This window comes from Lithobates pipiens, unplaced genomic scaffold (assembly GCF_037356315.1).
Source record: "Lithobates pipiens isolate NorthernLeopardFrog02 unplaced genomic scaffold, aLitPip1_a1.2 Scaffold_10, whole genome shotgun sequence".
Lineage (NCBI taxonomy): Eukaryota > Metazoa > Chordata > Amphibia > Anura > Ranidae > Lithobates > Lithobates pipiens.
In genome coordinates, this window is record NW_027507686.1 from 107,777,049 (window position 1) to 107,791,573 (window position 14,525).

At 49.0% G+C, this 14,525-nt stretch overlaps 9 pseudogenes; all 9 read right to left on the minus strand.

The window, feature by feature from the left end:
* Positions 1-130: 130 nt before the first annotated feature.
* On the minus strand, positions 131-249 carry LOC143956853 (5S ribosomal RNA; annotated as a pseudogene).
* A 100-nt stretch (positions 250-349) lies between these two features.
* On the minus strand, positions 350-468 carry LOC143953527 (5S ribosomal RNA; annotated as a pseudogene).
* A 2,581-nt stretch (positions 469-3,049) lies between these two features.
* On the minus strand, positions 3,050-3,168 carry LOC143949646 (5S ribosomal RNA; annotated as a pseudogene).
* A 315-nt stretch (positions 3,169-3,483) lies between these two features.
* LOC143956945 (5S ribosomal RNA) lies at positions 3,484-3,604 on the minus strand (annotated as a pseudogene).
* Positions 3,605-9,466: 5,862 nt separating this feature from the next.
* On the minus strand, positions 9,467-9,585 carry LOC143957401 (5S ribosomal RNA; annotated as a pseudogene).
* Positions 9,586-9,685: 100 nt separating this feature from the next.
* Positions 9,686-9,804, minus strand: LOC143957654 (5S ribosomal RNA; annotated as a pseudogene).
* Positions 9,805-12,564: 2,760 nt separating this feature from the next.
* On the minus strand, positions 12,565-12,683 carry LOC143953405 (5S ribosomal RNA; annotated as a pseudogene).
* Positions 12,684-13,005: 322 nt separating this feature from the next.
* Positions 13,006-13,124, minus strand: LOC143954430 (5S ribosomal RNA; annotated as a pseudogene).
* A 99-nt stretch (positions 13,125-13,223) lies between these two features.
* On the minus strand, positions 13,224-13,342 carry LOC143952278 (5S ribosomal RNA; annotated as a pseudogene).
* Positions 13,343-14,525: the final 1,183 nt, after the last annotated feature.

Genomic DNA, 14,525 nt, shown 5'->3' on the forward strand with positions numbered 1-14,525 from the left:
CGGGTGCTTTCAGGGTGATGTGGCCATAAGCGTTCTCTTCAAGACCCGACCAACCCTCTTGACAAACGCCAAGATGGTCGCCTTGAGAAACAAGTGAAATAAACAGTTCAAAGCCAACAACATAAAAAGAAGCCTATGGCACCTGGTATTCCCAGGCGGTCTCCCATCCAGGTACTAACCAGGCCCGACACTGTTTAGCCTCTGAGATCAGATGAGATTGGGCGCTTTCAGGGTGATGGGGCCGTAGGTGATCTCTTTGGGCACTCTCAACCCTCTTGTTAAACGCCAAGATGGTCACCTTGGGAAACAAGGGAAAATAAAACAGGTGAACGCCGACAACATAATGAGAAGCCTACGGCAGCTGGTATTCCCAAGCTGTCTCCCATCCAGGTACTAACCAGGCCCATCGCTGCTTAGCCTCCGAGATCAGATGAGATTGGGCTCTTTCGGGGTGATTTGGCTGTAGGCACTCTTTTTGGGCACTCTGAAGCCTCTTGACAAAGGCCAAGATGGTCACCTTGGGAAACAAGCTAAAAAAAACAGGTCAAAGCCAACAACATAAAAAGAAGCCTACGGCATCCAGTATTCCCAGGCGATCTCCCAATCAAGACACTAACCAGACCAGATCCTTCTATGGCACCTGGTCTCCCCAGGCAGTCTCCCATCCAGGTACTAACCAGGCCTGACGCTTATTGCTTATTGGGACCCACTAGCTCTGTCATGGTTCGGACGCTGTAATGTGTTGAAGATGAACGCGATGCCACGACTTCTGTATCTACTACAAGCCTTACCTATCAAAATACCCCAGACTTTCTTTCATGCGGTTCGCTCAATCTTTATCAAGTTCCTCTGGCGTGGAAAATATATGCGTATTGGTAGGGCAATGCTATTGCGACCAAAATTGCGGGGAGGTATTGGCTTCCCGGACCCTGCTCTATATTACACAGAGACACACATGACACCGGTGGATGACTGGTGCCGGTGTTCTGCCATATACTGTCCGGCCATGATATAGTGTCTGCGCCGTACTGTGCATGCGCAGTACGGAGCAGACGAAGCTTCGGAAAATCGCTGAAGCTGAACGGCGCCTGCGCGGTGAGTGGAGGTGGTAGCCCCACCATCCAAGCGGACATAGGGTTGTGAATATTAGAGGGCCCCTCGTAGGCGAGCTTCGCTCGCCACGCTTTGGGCTCGGCCTCGCTGCGCTCGGCTCTTTTATATTCTTACTCTATGTCCACTTGGATAGTGGGGATAGAACCTTGACTCAGTACGCAGGCTCCGTTCATGCTCGGTAATTTTCGGAATCTGTGTTTCTGTGTACTGCGCATGCACAGTACACAGCGGACACTATCCGATGGGGGACCATATGTGATAAGACACCGGCATGGGGAACTGAAGCTATGGGTCAAGCTATCGCAGGAGATGGCGCGGGTTCCACTGGCTGGTCTGCCTTGGGCGGGGAGGCCACTGGAGCCCTGTGTGACTACTCACCCGTTAATTGGCCCTTCGCTCGCCGAGATGGATAGTTTTTTACCTTTCCCACCTGACTAACTTCCCTTCTCCTATGACCCCAATAATTGGACATCCTAGATTCCCTCCGGGCCTATCTGACCAGGCCTTTACCAGGCAAGCCCCGAAAGGGCTTCTGAGAGCAGCCCTATTTCTTGGACCCACGGGCTTGATTCCCATGGGGACCATACTGCTAGAGCAAGTACCTGTTGCATTGGATAGCTGGAGAGCTAGACAGCTAATCCATTTCCTCGGATCACTACCTAACCATTCGTTCTTCTCTAGACAATTCCACCCCTTCGAGGAACTTTGCCTGGAAGATGGCCCAATTCGTGATTCCCTCTCTAGGTCCTACAAAATCCTGACAGACGCACAATCCTCCACGGATCCACCCTTCCTAGCTAAATGGAAAAGGGACTTACAAACTACATTCTCCAAACCACAGAAGGACAGAATACTCTTTTTCGCCCATAAGTCGTCACTCTGCAGTAAATATCAGGAGATCTCATATAAGCTGATCACACGCTGGTATCATACACCGGTGGTGTTGGCCAAAATATTCCCCGGTCAATCTGACCGCTGCTGTTGCTGTGGGCAACAGGCTGGCACCATTCTCCACATTTTTGGGGAATGCCCTAAATTACAAACATTCTGGCAGCCTGTCCTGAGACTCATCCACAAGTTCACAGACATTTCCTTAGCCAATGATCCTGCAGCAGTTCTTCTCAATTGAACTCCTATGTCGAGAAAGCGTTATCATAAGTCCTTACTTAAACATCTCCTCAATGCAGCTAGGGCCTGCATCCCAAGTCAGTGGAAAGAGCAATCTGCTCCAATGGTGACCCAGTGGTTCGCAAGGGTAAATGATATTGAACGAATGGAAGACCTGACTGCCACAATGAGGGATAAAACGGAGGAGCATGGGAACAGATGGTTCTACTGGACCCAGTTTCGCTTTTCAGAAGAATACCTCCGCGAGACATAGTAAGCTCATGGTGATCATTGGAGATCGCTGTTCCAAACGTTGGACAGCTGATGAGCTGGTGAGCCGAGGGCGTCTCTTGCTCCCTGGGAGGGGGACCCCACCCTATCCACTCTACCCACGACACCCCCTTACCCCTTCTTTTCCTTTTCTGCCATTTCCTTCCCCAATCTTCTCTTTCCCCTTCTCCCTCCTTTCAGTTCTACTATTTCCCTTCTTAACTCAAAAAAGGGAAAAGAAAATGGTATGTTCCGACCCCATTTGACTACTACACAATACTCTTCCCCTATCTATGGATATCTAAACTCTTCGAGGGTAGCAGGGCAAGTATCAATAATATTTTAAGTGGTAGAGGATCCCAACGAGATGGAGCTTTAATCTCATCTTGATATTACTGCAAAGCTGTACACGTGCTATTCTCCTCGGACTTCTTACCATTGGCTCTGATATCCATGCAATATGATCGTTTGTTTGTAACTATTTGTATCACACATTCTGTGAAGTTGCCTTTGCATTGTATATCGCATACTACTAAATAAAAAAAATAAAAAAAAAAGAAGCCTATGGCACCTGGTATTACCAGGCGGTCTCCCATCCAGGTACTAACCAGGCCTGACACTGTTTAGCATCCGAGATCAGATGAAATTGGGCGCTTTCAGGGTGATGGGGCCGTAGGTGATCTCTTCGGGCACTCTCAACCCTCTTGACAAATGCCAAGATGGTCACCTTGAGATACAAGCGAAAAAAAACAGGTCAATGTCAACAACGTAAAAAGAAGAATATGGCACCTGGTATTCCAACGCCATCTCCCATCCAGGTACTAACTAGGCCCAACCCTTCTTAGCCTCAGAGAAGAGAAGAGATAGGGCTCTTTCAGGGTGATGCTGCTGTAAGCGATCTCTTTGGGCACTCTCAACCCTCTTGACAAATGCCAAGATGGTCACCTTGGGAAACAAGCAAAAAAAAAAAAAAGAATCAACATCATAAAAAGAAGCCTACAATAACTCTGGTATTCCCAGGTGGTCTCCCATCCAGGTACTAACCAGGCCCGACTCTTCTTAGCATCCAAGATCAGACCAGATTGGGTGCTTTCAGAGTGATGTGGCCGTAGGCAATCTCTTCAGGCACTCTCAACCCTCTTGACAAACACCAAGATGGTCACTTTGGGAAATAAGCGAAAAAAAAAACAGGTCAACGCCAACAACATAAAAAGAAGTCTACGACACCTGGTATTCCCAAGCAGTCTCCCATCCAGGTACTAACAAGGCCTGACTCTTCTTAGCCTCCAACATCAAACGAGATCGGGTGCTTTCAGGGTGATGTGCCCGTAGGCAATCTCTTCAGGCACTTTCAACCCTCTTGACAAACGCCAAGATGATCACCTTGGGAAACAAACAAAAAAATAAAAATAAGTCGGAAGCTAGAGACAATACGGCCCGAGTCCTCAATTTAATCCATGCGGCGCATGTACAGGGAAGGCCCTTGCTTATGTTGTCAACGGACGCGTAAAAGGCCTTTGACAGGGTGGCCTGGCACTTAATGCAGGCCACCCTGGAACATATAGGTCTTGGCCCCAACATGATGAGCTGGGTAATGTCACTTTACTCCACGCCGTCGGCAGCGGTACGGGTGACCGAGTGGTGCTCGGACTCTTTCCCCATCACTAATGGGACAAGGCAGGAGTGCCCTCTGTCTCCCCTAATTTTAATTCTGACACTGGAACCACTTATGTGTCATGTCGGAATGACCCAAATATTACTGGCATATCCAAACCCTCGGCACACCACAAAATTGCGGCGTACGCTGACGATCTAATTTTTTCCGTCTCCAATCCACACATTTTGCTTCCCAAAATACTTGCGTCTCTACAGCGACACGGCAGCCTATCAAACTATAAAAACAATTGCGCCAAGTCGGCTGTATTGAATATATGGGTCCCCGATGGTGAGGCCAAGAGGCTCCGCTCCACTTTTCCATTCTACTGGGCTGAAAAATCTATACGTTACCTGGGCGTTGACATTGCAGCGGATTTAGCGCAATTGTACCCGCTTAATTTTGTCCATCTCCTGGATAGACTGAAATCTGATTTGGGAAACTGACATGCTTTAACACTGACCTGGTTCGGGCGCTGTAATGCATTCAAAATGATGGCCCTCCCGCGGATCTTATACATGTTCCAGACATTACCGATCCGGTTACCCCCAATTTTTTTCAGACAACTGCAGGTGCTGCTCCGGGACTTTATTTGGGCGCGCAAACCGCCCAGAGCACGTTTGCAATTGCTTGCCAGACCAAAGGACAAGGGGGGTCTGGGTCTCCCAGATCTCATACAATACTACAGAGTGACTCTGCTAGCGAGAGTCGTTGATTGGCATTGTAATGGCCCACACAAGCAGTGGGTGGAGATGGAGATTGAGGATGGATCCATTCCCCTATTGACCTCCCCGTGGCTCCTGTCCTCCCTACCAAAAGACCTCAGAGGTCACCCCGTAGTGGGAGCTACATTGGCTGTTGTGCGGAGGTTGTTCCGCTGCACACACATTGCTCCCCTGCCATCACCAATCACCACAAGAAACTGCGACAGTTGACAGTGGTGGGGAAACAGCGTCTGGGAGAGGTGTGGCCCTCAGGAGGGCTCCCGACCACGCAAACTGTCGCCGAGCTTTCTGACCCTCCGCTTGACTTGTTTAGTGCTTATCAACTTCGTCACTTTCTTCTGGCCATACAAAGGGCCCCCTACACTGCTAGAGACCTGACACCCTATGAATCCATCTGTCACAAAAGGGAACCTGGGTGACACACCCTCTCCCTCCTGTACAACCTATTGAGTAGTCAGGAGGAGGAGTCGACCCCCACCATTTATCCACAAATGGGAGAGGGACTTAGGCATCACATTTACCCCACAACAGATAGGGAAGATCCTGACCTTAGTACATAAAGCAGACCAATATCAAGAATCAGGATACAAGATAGTCTCACGCTGGTATAGAGTCCCATACCTTCTGAATAAAATGGATAGATCGATCCCGGATGTTTGTTGGAGGTGAAATTCAGATACGGGGACCATGGGACACCTTTTCTGGGCATGCCCGGCCTTGAGGAACTTTTGGGTTCCCAGCAGCGTGCCTTCTACACTTGACCGAACAGCTTGTTCGAAAATACAAGAAAACCCTCACGATGCAACTCCTGAATGCCGCCCGGGCCTGCATTCCCGCACTGTGGAGGCAGCCTCAGCCCCCATCCAAGGTGCTGTGGTATTCCAAAGTCAATCATATTCTCCGGATGGAAGAATTGACCGCCACCCTTCACAACACTGAAGAGGCATTTAGTGTTACATGGAGGCCCTGGAGGTATTTTACTGGTACTCGAGACTACATTCGGGAGGTGAGCAGTGCTTCTGTCCCAGAAAACGACTGAACATCTAACGTTTACCTACGTAGGCCATGTCTGCCCTGGGTGGCATTCCCCCCCTCCCTTTTTGTCTTTATTTTTCTTTTTTTCCCCGCCGCCATCCCCCCACCTCCTCTCTCTCCGTCTTTGCACTCTCTTCTTCCCCCGTCCTCCCTTTTGACTATGCCTTGTCTCCTTACTAGCCTTCGGGACCCAGAAGAACCCCAGGGTTCTGGACATGACCGGCTCATATTTTACTCTGGTTCACGTAGGTCATGATAAGCTGGCTCGCTGTGGTCCCAGGTGTTCTCCATGATTACATTTGTCCGAACGGAGCTGCACTAGTTATACTGTACTACATGTCGGAGGTGGGGTTTCTCTCTTTTCTGAATGAAACTGTAGGACTCCCCTCTGAGAACCCAGAGTTATTTGGCTGCCTATTTTTTGTTACCATGTAATTGTGACCCTGGGTCATGCTGTATGGTTGACTGTTATATTTATGTTGTTCTACTTAATAAAAGAATAATAAAAATAAAAAAAATAAGTCAATGCCAACAACTTAAAACTAAAGCCTATGGCATCGAGAGGTCCCAACCCTGCTTAGCCTCTGAGATCAAATGCACGCTCAACCCTCTTAACAAACGCCAAGATGGTCACCTTGGGAAACAAACAAAAAAAACAAGTCAACGCCAACAACATAAAAAGAAGCCTGCGGCATTTGGAAAACCCAGGCGGTCTCCCATCCAGGTACAAACCAGGCCCAACCCTGCTTAGCCTCTCAGACCAAACGAGATTGGGCGCTTTCAGGGTGTTGTGCCCGTAGGCAATTTCTTTGTGCACTCTCAACCCTCTTGACAAATGCCAAGATGGTCACGTTGACGATCTAATTTTTTCCGTCTCCAATCCACACATTTTGCTTTCCAATATACTTGCGTCTCTACAGCGATACGGCAGCCTATCAAACTATAAAATCAATTGCGCCAAGTCGGCTGTATTGAATATATCGGTCCCGGATGGTGAGGCCAAGAGGCTCCGCTCCGCTTTTCCATTCTACTGGGCTGAAAAATCTATACGTTACCTGGGCGTTGACATTGCAGCGGATTTAGCGCAATTGTACCCGCTTAATTTTGTCCCTCTCCTGGATAGACTAAAATCTGATTTGGGAAACTGGCATGCTTTAACACTGACCTGGTTCGGGCGCTGTAATGCATTCAAAATGATGGCCCTCCCGCGGATCTTATACATGTTTCAGACATTACCGATCCGGTTACCCCCAATTTTTTTCAGACAACTGTAGGTGCTGCTCCGGGACTTTATTTGGGTGCGCAAACCGCCCAGAGCCCGTTTGCAATTGCTTGCCAGACCAAAGGACAAGGGGGGTCTGGGTCTCCCAGATCTTAGACAATACTACAGAGTGACTCTGCTAGCGAGAGTCGTTGATTGGCATTGTAATGGCCCACACAAGCAGTGGGTGGAGATGGAGATTGAGGATGGATCCATTCCCCTATTGACCTCCCCGTGGCTCCTTTCCTCCCTACCAAAAGACCTCAGAGGTCACCCCGTAGTGGGAGCTACGTTGGCTGTTGTGCGGAGGTTGTTCCGCTGCACACACATTGCTCCCCTGCCATCACCAATGACTCCGGTTATAGCTAATCCAGACTTCCCACCGGGATTTACCAACAAGAAACTGCGACAGTTGACAGTGGTGAGGAAACAGCGTCTGGGAGAGGTGTGGCCCTCGGGAGGGCTCCCGACCACGCAAACTGTCGCGAACTTTCTGACCCTCCGCTTGACTTGTTTAGTGCTTATCAACTTCGTCACTTTCTTCTGGCCATACAAAGGGCCCCCTACACTCCTAGAGACCTGACACCCTATGAATCCATCTGTCACAAAAGGGAACCTGTGCGACACACCCTCTCCCTCCTGTACAACCTATTGAGTAGTCAGGAGGAGGAGTCGACCCCCACCATTTATCCACAAATGGGAGAGGGACTTAGGCATCACATTTACCCCACAACAGATAGGGAAGATCCTGACCTTAGTACATAAAGCTTCCATCGCAAACCAATATCAAGAATCAGGATACAAGATAGTCTCACACTGGTATAGAGTCCCATACCTTCTGAATAAAATGGATAGATCAATCCCGGATGTTTGTTGGAGGTGAAATTCAGATACGGGGACCATGGGACACCTTTTCTGGGCATGCCCGGCCTTGAGGAACTTTTGGGTTTCCAGCAGCGTGCCTTCTACACTTGACCGAACAGCCTGTTCGAAAATACAAAAAAACCCTCACGATGCAACTCCTGAATGCCGCCCGGGCCTGCATTACTACATTCAGGAGGTGAGCAGTGCCTCTGTCCCAGAAAACGACTGAACATCTAACGTTTACCTACGTAGGCCATGTCTGCCCTGGGTGGCATTCCCCCCCTCCCTTTTTGTCTTTATTTTGATTTTTTCCCCGCCGCCATCCCCCCACCTCCTCTCTCTCCGTCTTTGCACTCTCTTCTTCCCCCGTCCTCCCTTTTGACTATGCCTTGTCTCCTTACTAGCCTTCGGGACCCAGAAGAACCCCAGGGTTCTGGACATGACCGGCTCATATTTTACTCTGGTTCACGTAGGTCATGATAAGCTGGCTCGCTGTGGTCCCAGTTGTTCTCCATGATTACATTTGTCGGAACGGAGCTGCACTAGTTATACTGTACTACATGTCAGAGGTGGGGTTTCTCTCTTTTCTGCATGAATCTGTAGGACTCCCCTCTGAGAACCCAGAGTTATTTGGCTGCCTATTTTTTGTTACCATGTAATTGTGACCCTGGGTCATGCTGTATGGTTGACTGTTATATTTATGTTGTTCTACTTAATAAAAGAAAAATAAAAATAAAAAAAATAAGTCAATGCCAACAACTTAAAACTATAGCCTATGGCATCGAGAAATGCCAGGCGGTCTCCCATCCAGGTACTAACCAGGTCCCAACCCTGCTTAGCCTCTGAGATCAAATGCATGCTCAACCCTCTTGACAAACGCCAAGATGGTCACCTTGGGAAACAAACAAAAAAACAAGTCAACGCCAACAACATAAAAAGAAGCCTGTGGCATTTGGAAAACCCAGGCGGTCTCCCATCCAGGTACAAACCAGGCCCAACCCTGCTTAGCCTCTGAGACCAAACGAGATTGGGCGCTTTCAGGGTGTTGTGCCCATAGGCAATTTCTTTGTGCACTCTCAACCCTCTTGACAAATGCCAAGATGGTCACCTTGGGGAACAAGGGAAAAAAAACAGGTCAAAGCCAACAACATAAAAAGAATCTTACGGCATCTGGTATTCCCAGGCGATCTCCCAATCAAGACACTAACCAGGCCAGATCCTTCTATGTCACCTGGTCTTCCCAGGCAGTCTCCCATCCAGGTACTAACCAGGCCTGACGCTGCTAAGCCTCTGAAATCAGACGAGATCGGGTGCTTTCAGGGTGATGTGGCCGTAAGCGTTCTCTTCAAGACCCGCCCAACCCTCTTGACAAACGCCAAGATGGTCACCTTGAGAAACAAGCGAAATAAACAGTTCAAAGCCAACAACATAAAAAGAAGCCTATGGCACCTGGTATTCCCAGGCGGTCTCCCATCCAGGTACTAATCAGGCCCGACACTGTTTAGCCTCTGAGATCAGATGAGATTGGGCGCTTTCAGGGTGATGGGGCCGTAGGTGATCTCTTTGGGCACTCTCAACCCTCTTGTTAAACGCCAAGATGGTCACCTTGGGAAACAAGGGAAAATAAAACAGGTCAACGCCGACAACATAATGAGAAGCCTACGGCACCTGGTATTCCCAAGCTGTCTCCCATCCAGGTACTAACCAGGCCCATCGCTGCGTAGCGTCCGAGATCAGATGAGATTGGGCTCTTTCAGGGTGATTTGGCCGTAGGCACTCTCTTTGGGCACTCTGAAGCCTCTTGACAAAGGCCAAGATGGTCACCTTGGGAAACAAGCTAAAAAAAACAGGTCAAAGCCAACAACATAAATAGAAGCCTACGGCATCCAGTATTCCCAGGCGATCTCCCAATCAAGACTCTAACCAGACCAGATCCTTCTATGGCACCTGGTCTTCCCAGGCAGACTCCCATCCAGGTACTAACCAGGCCTGACGCTGCTTAGCCTCTGAAATCAGACGAGATCGGGTGCTTTCAGGTTGATGTGGCCCGTAAGCGTTCTCCTCAAGACACGCCCAACCCTCTTGACAAACGCCAAGATGGTCGCCTTGAGAAACAAGCAAACAAAACAGGTCAAAGCCAACAACATAAAAAGAAGCCTATGGGCTTACAGCGAACCTTAAAAGATGGGACCCACTAGCTCTGTCATGGTTCGGACGCTGTAATGTGTTGAAGATGAACGCGATGCCACGACTTCTGTATCTACTACAAGCCTTACCTATCAAAATACCCCAGACTTTCTTTCATGCGGTTCGCTCAATCTTTATCAAGTTCCTCTGGCGCGGAAAACATATGCGTATTGGTAGGGCAATGCTATTGCGACCGAAATTGGGGGGAGGTATTGGCAACCCTGACCCTGCTCTATATTACACAGCGACGCACATGACACCGGTGGTTGACTGGTGCCGGTGTTCTGCCATATACTGTCCGGCCATGATATAGTGTCTGCGCCGTATTGCGCATGCGCGGTATGGAGCAGACGAAGCTTCGGAAAATCTCTGAAGCTGAACGGCGCCTGCGCGGTGAGTGGAGGTGGTAGCCCCACCATCCAAGCGGACATAGGGTTGTGAATATTAGAGGGCCCCTCGCAGGCGAGCTTTGCTCGCCACGCTTCGGGCTCGGGCTCGCTGCGCTCAGCTCTTTTATACTCTTACTCTATGTCCACTTGGATAGTGAGGATAGAACCTGGACTCAGTGCGCAGGCGCCGTTCATGCTCGTCAATTTTCGGAATCTGTGTTGCTGTGTACTGCGCATGCACAGTACACAGCGGACACTATCCGATGGGGGACCATATGTGATAAGACACCGGCATGGGGAACTGAAGCTATGAGTCAAGCTATCGCAGGAGATGGCGCGGGTTCCACTGGCTGGTCTGCCTTGGGCGGGGAGGCCATTGGAGCCCTGTGTGACTACTCACCCGTTAATTGGCCCCTCGCTCGCCGAGATGGATAGTTTTTTCACCTTTCCCACCTGACTAACTTGCCTTCTCCTATGACCCCAATTATTGGACATCCTAGATTCCCTCCGGGCCTGTCTGACCAGGCCTTTACCAGGCAAGCCCGAAAGGGCTTCTGAGAGCAGCCCTATTTCTTGGACCCACGGGCTTGATTCCCATGGGGACCATACTGCTAGAGCAAGTACCTGTTGCATTGGATAGCTGGAGAGCTAGACAGCTAATCCATTTCCTCGGATCACTACCTAACCATTTGTTCTTCTATAGACAATTCCACCCCTTCGAGGAACTTTGCCTGGATGATGGCCCAATTCGTGGTTCCCTCTCTAGGTCCTACAAAATCCTGACAGACGCACAATCCTCCACGGATCCACCCTTCCTAGCTAAATGGAAAAGGGACTTACAAACTACATTCTCCAAACCACAGAAGGACAGAATACTCTTTTTCACCCATAAGTCGTCACTCTGCAGTAAATATCAGGAGATATCATATAAGCTGATCACACGCTGGTATCATACACCGGTGGTGTTGGCCAAAATATTCCCCGGTCAATCTGACCGCTGCTGTCGCTGTGGGCAACAGGCTGGCACCATTCTCCACATTTTCGGGGAATGTCCTAAATTACAAACATTCTGGCAGCCTGTCCTGAGACTCATCCACAAGTTCACAGACATTTCCTTAGCCAATGATCCTGCAGCAGTTCTTCTCAATCTAACTCCTATGTCGAGAAAGCGTTATCATAAGTCCTTACTTAAACATCTCCTCAATGCAGCTAGGGCCTGCATCCCAAGTCAGTGGAAAGAGCAATCTGCTCCAATGGTGACCCAGTGGTTCGCAAGGGTAAATGATATTGAACGAATGGAAGACCTGACTGCCACAATGAGGGATAAAACGGAGGAGCATGGGAACAGATGGTTCTACTGGACCCAGTTTCGCTTTTCGGAAGAATACCTCCGCGAGACAGAGTAAGCTCATGGTGATCATTGGAGATCGCTGTTCCAAACATTGGACAGCTGATGAGCTGGTGAGCCGAGGGCATCTCTTGCTCCCTGGGAGGGGACCCCATCCTATCCACTCTACCCACGACACCCCCTTACCCCTTCTTTTCCTTTTCTGCCATTTCCTTCCCCAATCTTCTCTTTCCCCTTCTCCCTCCTTTCAGTTCTACTATTTCCCTTCTTAACTCAAAAAAGGGAAAAGAAAATGGTATGTTCCGACCCCATTTGACTACTACACAATACTCTTCCCCTATCTATGGATATCTAAACTCTTCGAGGGTAGCAGGGCTAGTATCAATAATATTTTAAGTGGTAGAGGATCCCAACGAGATGGAGCTTTAATCTCATCTTGATATGACCGCAAAGCTGTACACGTGCTATTCTCCTCGGACTTCTTACCATTGGCTCTGATATCCATGCAATATGATTGTTTGTTTGTAACTATTTGTATCACACATTCTGTGAAGTTGCCTTTGCATTGTATGTCACATACTACTAAATAAAAAAAAAAAAAAAAAAAAAGAAGCCTATGGCACCTGGTATTACCAGGCGGTCTCCCATCCAGGTACTAACCAGGCCTGACACTGTTTAGCATCTGAGATCAGACGAGATTGGGCGCTTTCAGGGTGATGGGGCCGTAGGTGATCTCTTTGGGCACTCTCAACCCTCTTGACAAATGCCAAGATGGTCACCTTGAGATACAAGTGAAAAAAAACAGGTCAATGTCAACAACGTAAAAAGAAGAATACGGCACCTGGTATTCCAACGCCATCTCCCATCCAGGTACTAACTAGGCCCAACCCTTCTTAGCCTCAGAGAAGAGAAGAGATAGGGCTCTTTCAGGGTGATGCTGCTGTAAGCGATCTCTTTGGGCACTCTCAACCCTCTTGACAAATGCCAAGATGGTCACTTTGGGAAACAAGCAAAAAAAAAAAAAACGAATCAACGCCAACAACATAAAAAGAAGCCTACAATAACTGGTATTCCCAGGTGGTCTTCCATCCAGGTACTAACCAGGCCCGACTCTTCTTAGCCTCCAAGATCAGACGAGATTGGGTGCTTTCAGAGTGATGTGGCCATAGGCAATCTCTTCAGGCACTCTCAACCCTCTTGACAAACACCAAGATGGTCACTTTGGGAAATAAGGGAAAAAAAAAAGGTCAACGCCAACAACATAAAAAGAAGTCTACGACACCTGGTATTCCCAGGCAGTCTCCCATCCAGGTACTAACAAGGCCCGACTCTTCTTAGCCTCCAACATCAAACGAGATCGGGTGCTTTCAGGGTGATGTGCCCGTAGGCAATCTCTTCAGGCACTTTCAACCCTCTTGACAAACGCCAAGATGGTCACCTTGGGAAACAAGCAAAAAAATAAAAATAAGTCGGAAGCTAGAGACAATACGGCCCGAGTCCTCAATTTAATCCATGCGGCGCATGTACAGGGAAGGCCCTTGCTTATGTTGTCAACGGAAGCGGAGAAGGCCTTTGACAGGGTGGCCTGGCACTTTATGCAGGCCACCCTGGAACATATAGGTCTTGGCCCCAACATGATGAGCTGGGTAATGTCGCTTTACTCCACGCCGTCGGCAGCGGTACGGGTGACCGAGTGGTGCTCGGACTCTTTTCCCATCACTAATGGGACGAGGCATGGGTGCCCTCTGTCTCCCCTAATTTTAATTCTGACACTGGAACCACTTATGTGTCACGTTGGGAATGACCCGAATATTACTGGCATATCCAAACCCTCGGCACACCACAAAATTGCGGCGTACGCTGACGATCTAATTTTTTCCGTCTCCAATCCACACATTTTGCTTCCCAAAATACTTGCGTCTCTACAGCGACACGGCAGCCTATCAAACTATAAAAACAATTGCGCCAAGTCGGCTGTATTGAATATATTGGTCCCCGATGGTGAGGCCAAGAGGCTCCGCTCCGCTTTTCCATTCTACTGGGCTGAAAAATCTATACGTTACCTGGGCGTTGACATCGCAGCGGATTTAGCGCAATTGTACCCGCTTAATTTTGTCCCTCTCCTGGATAGACTGAAATCTGATTTGGGAAACTGGCATGTTTTAACACTGACCTGGTTCGGGCGCTGTAATGCATTCAAAATGACGGCCCTCCCTCGGATCTTATACATGTTCCAGACATTACCGATCCGGTTACCCCCAATTTTTTTCAGACAACTGCAGGTGCTGCTCCGGGACTTTATTTGGGCGCGCAAACCGCCCAGATCCCGTTTGCAATTGCTTGCCAGACCAAAGGACAAGGGGGGTCTGGGTCTCCCAGATCTCATACAATACTACAGAGTGACTCTGCTAGCGAGAGTCGTTGATTGGCATTGTAATGGCCCACACAAGCAGTGGGTGGAGATGGAGATTGAGGATGGATCCATTCCCCTATTGACCTCCCCGTGGCTCCTGTCCTCCCTACCAAAAGACCTCAGAGGTCACCCCGTAGTGAGAGCTACATTGGCTGTTGT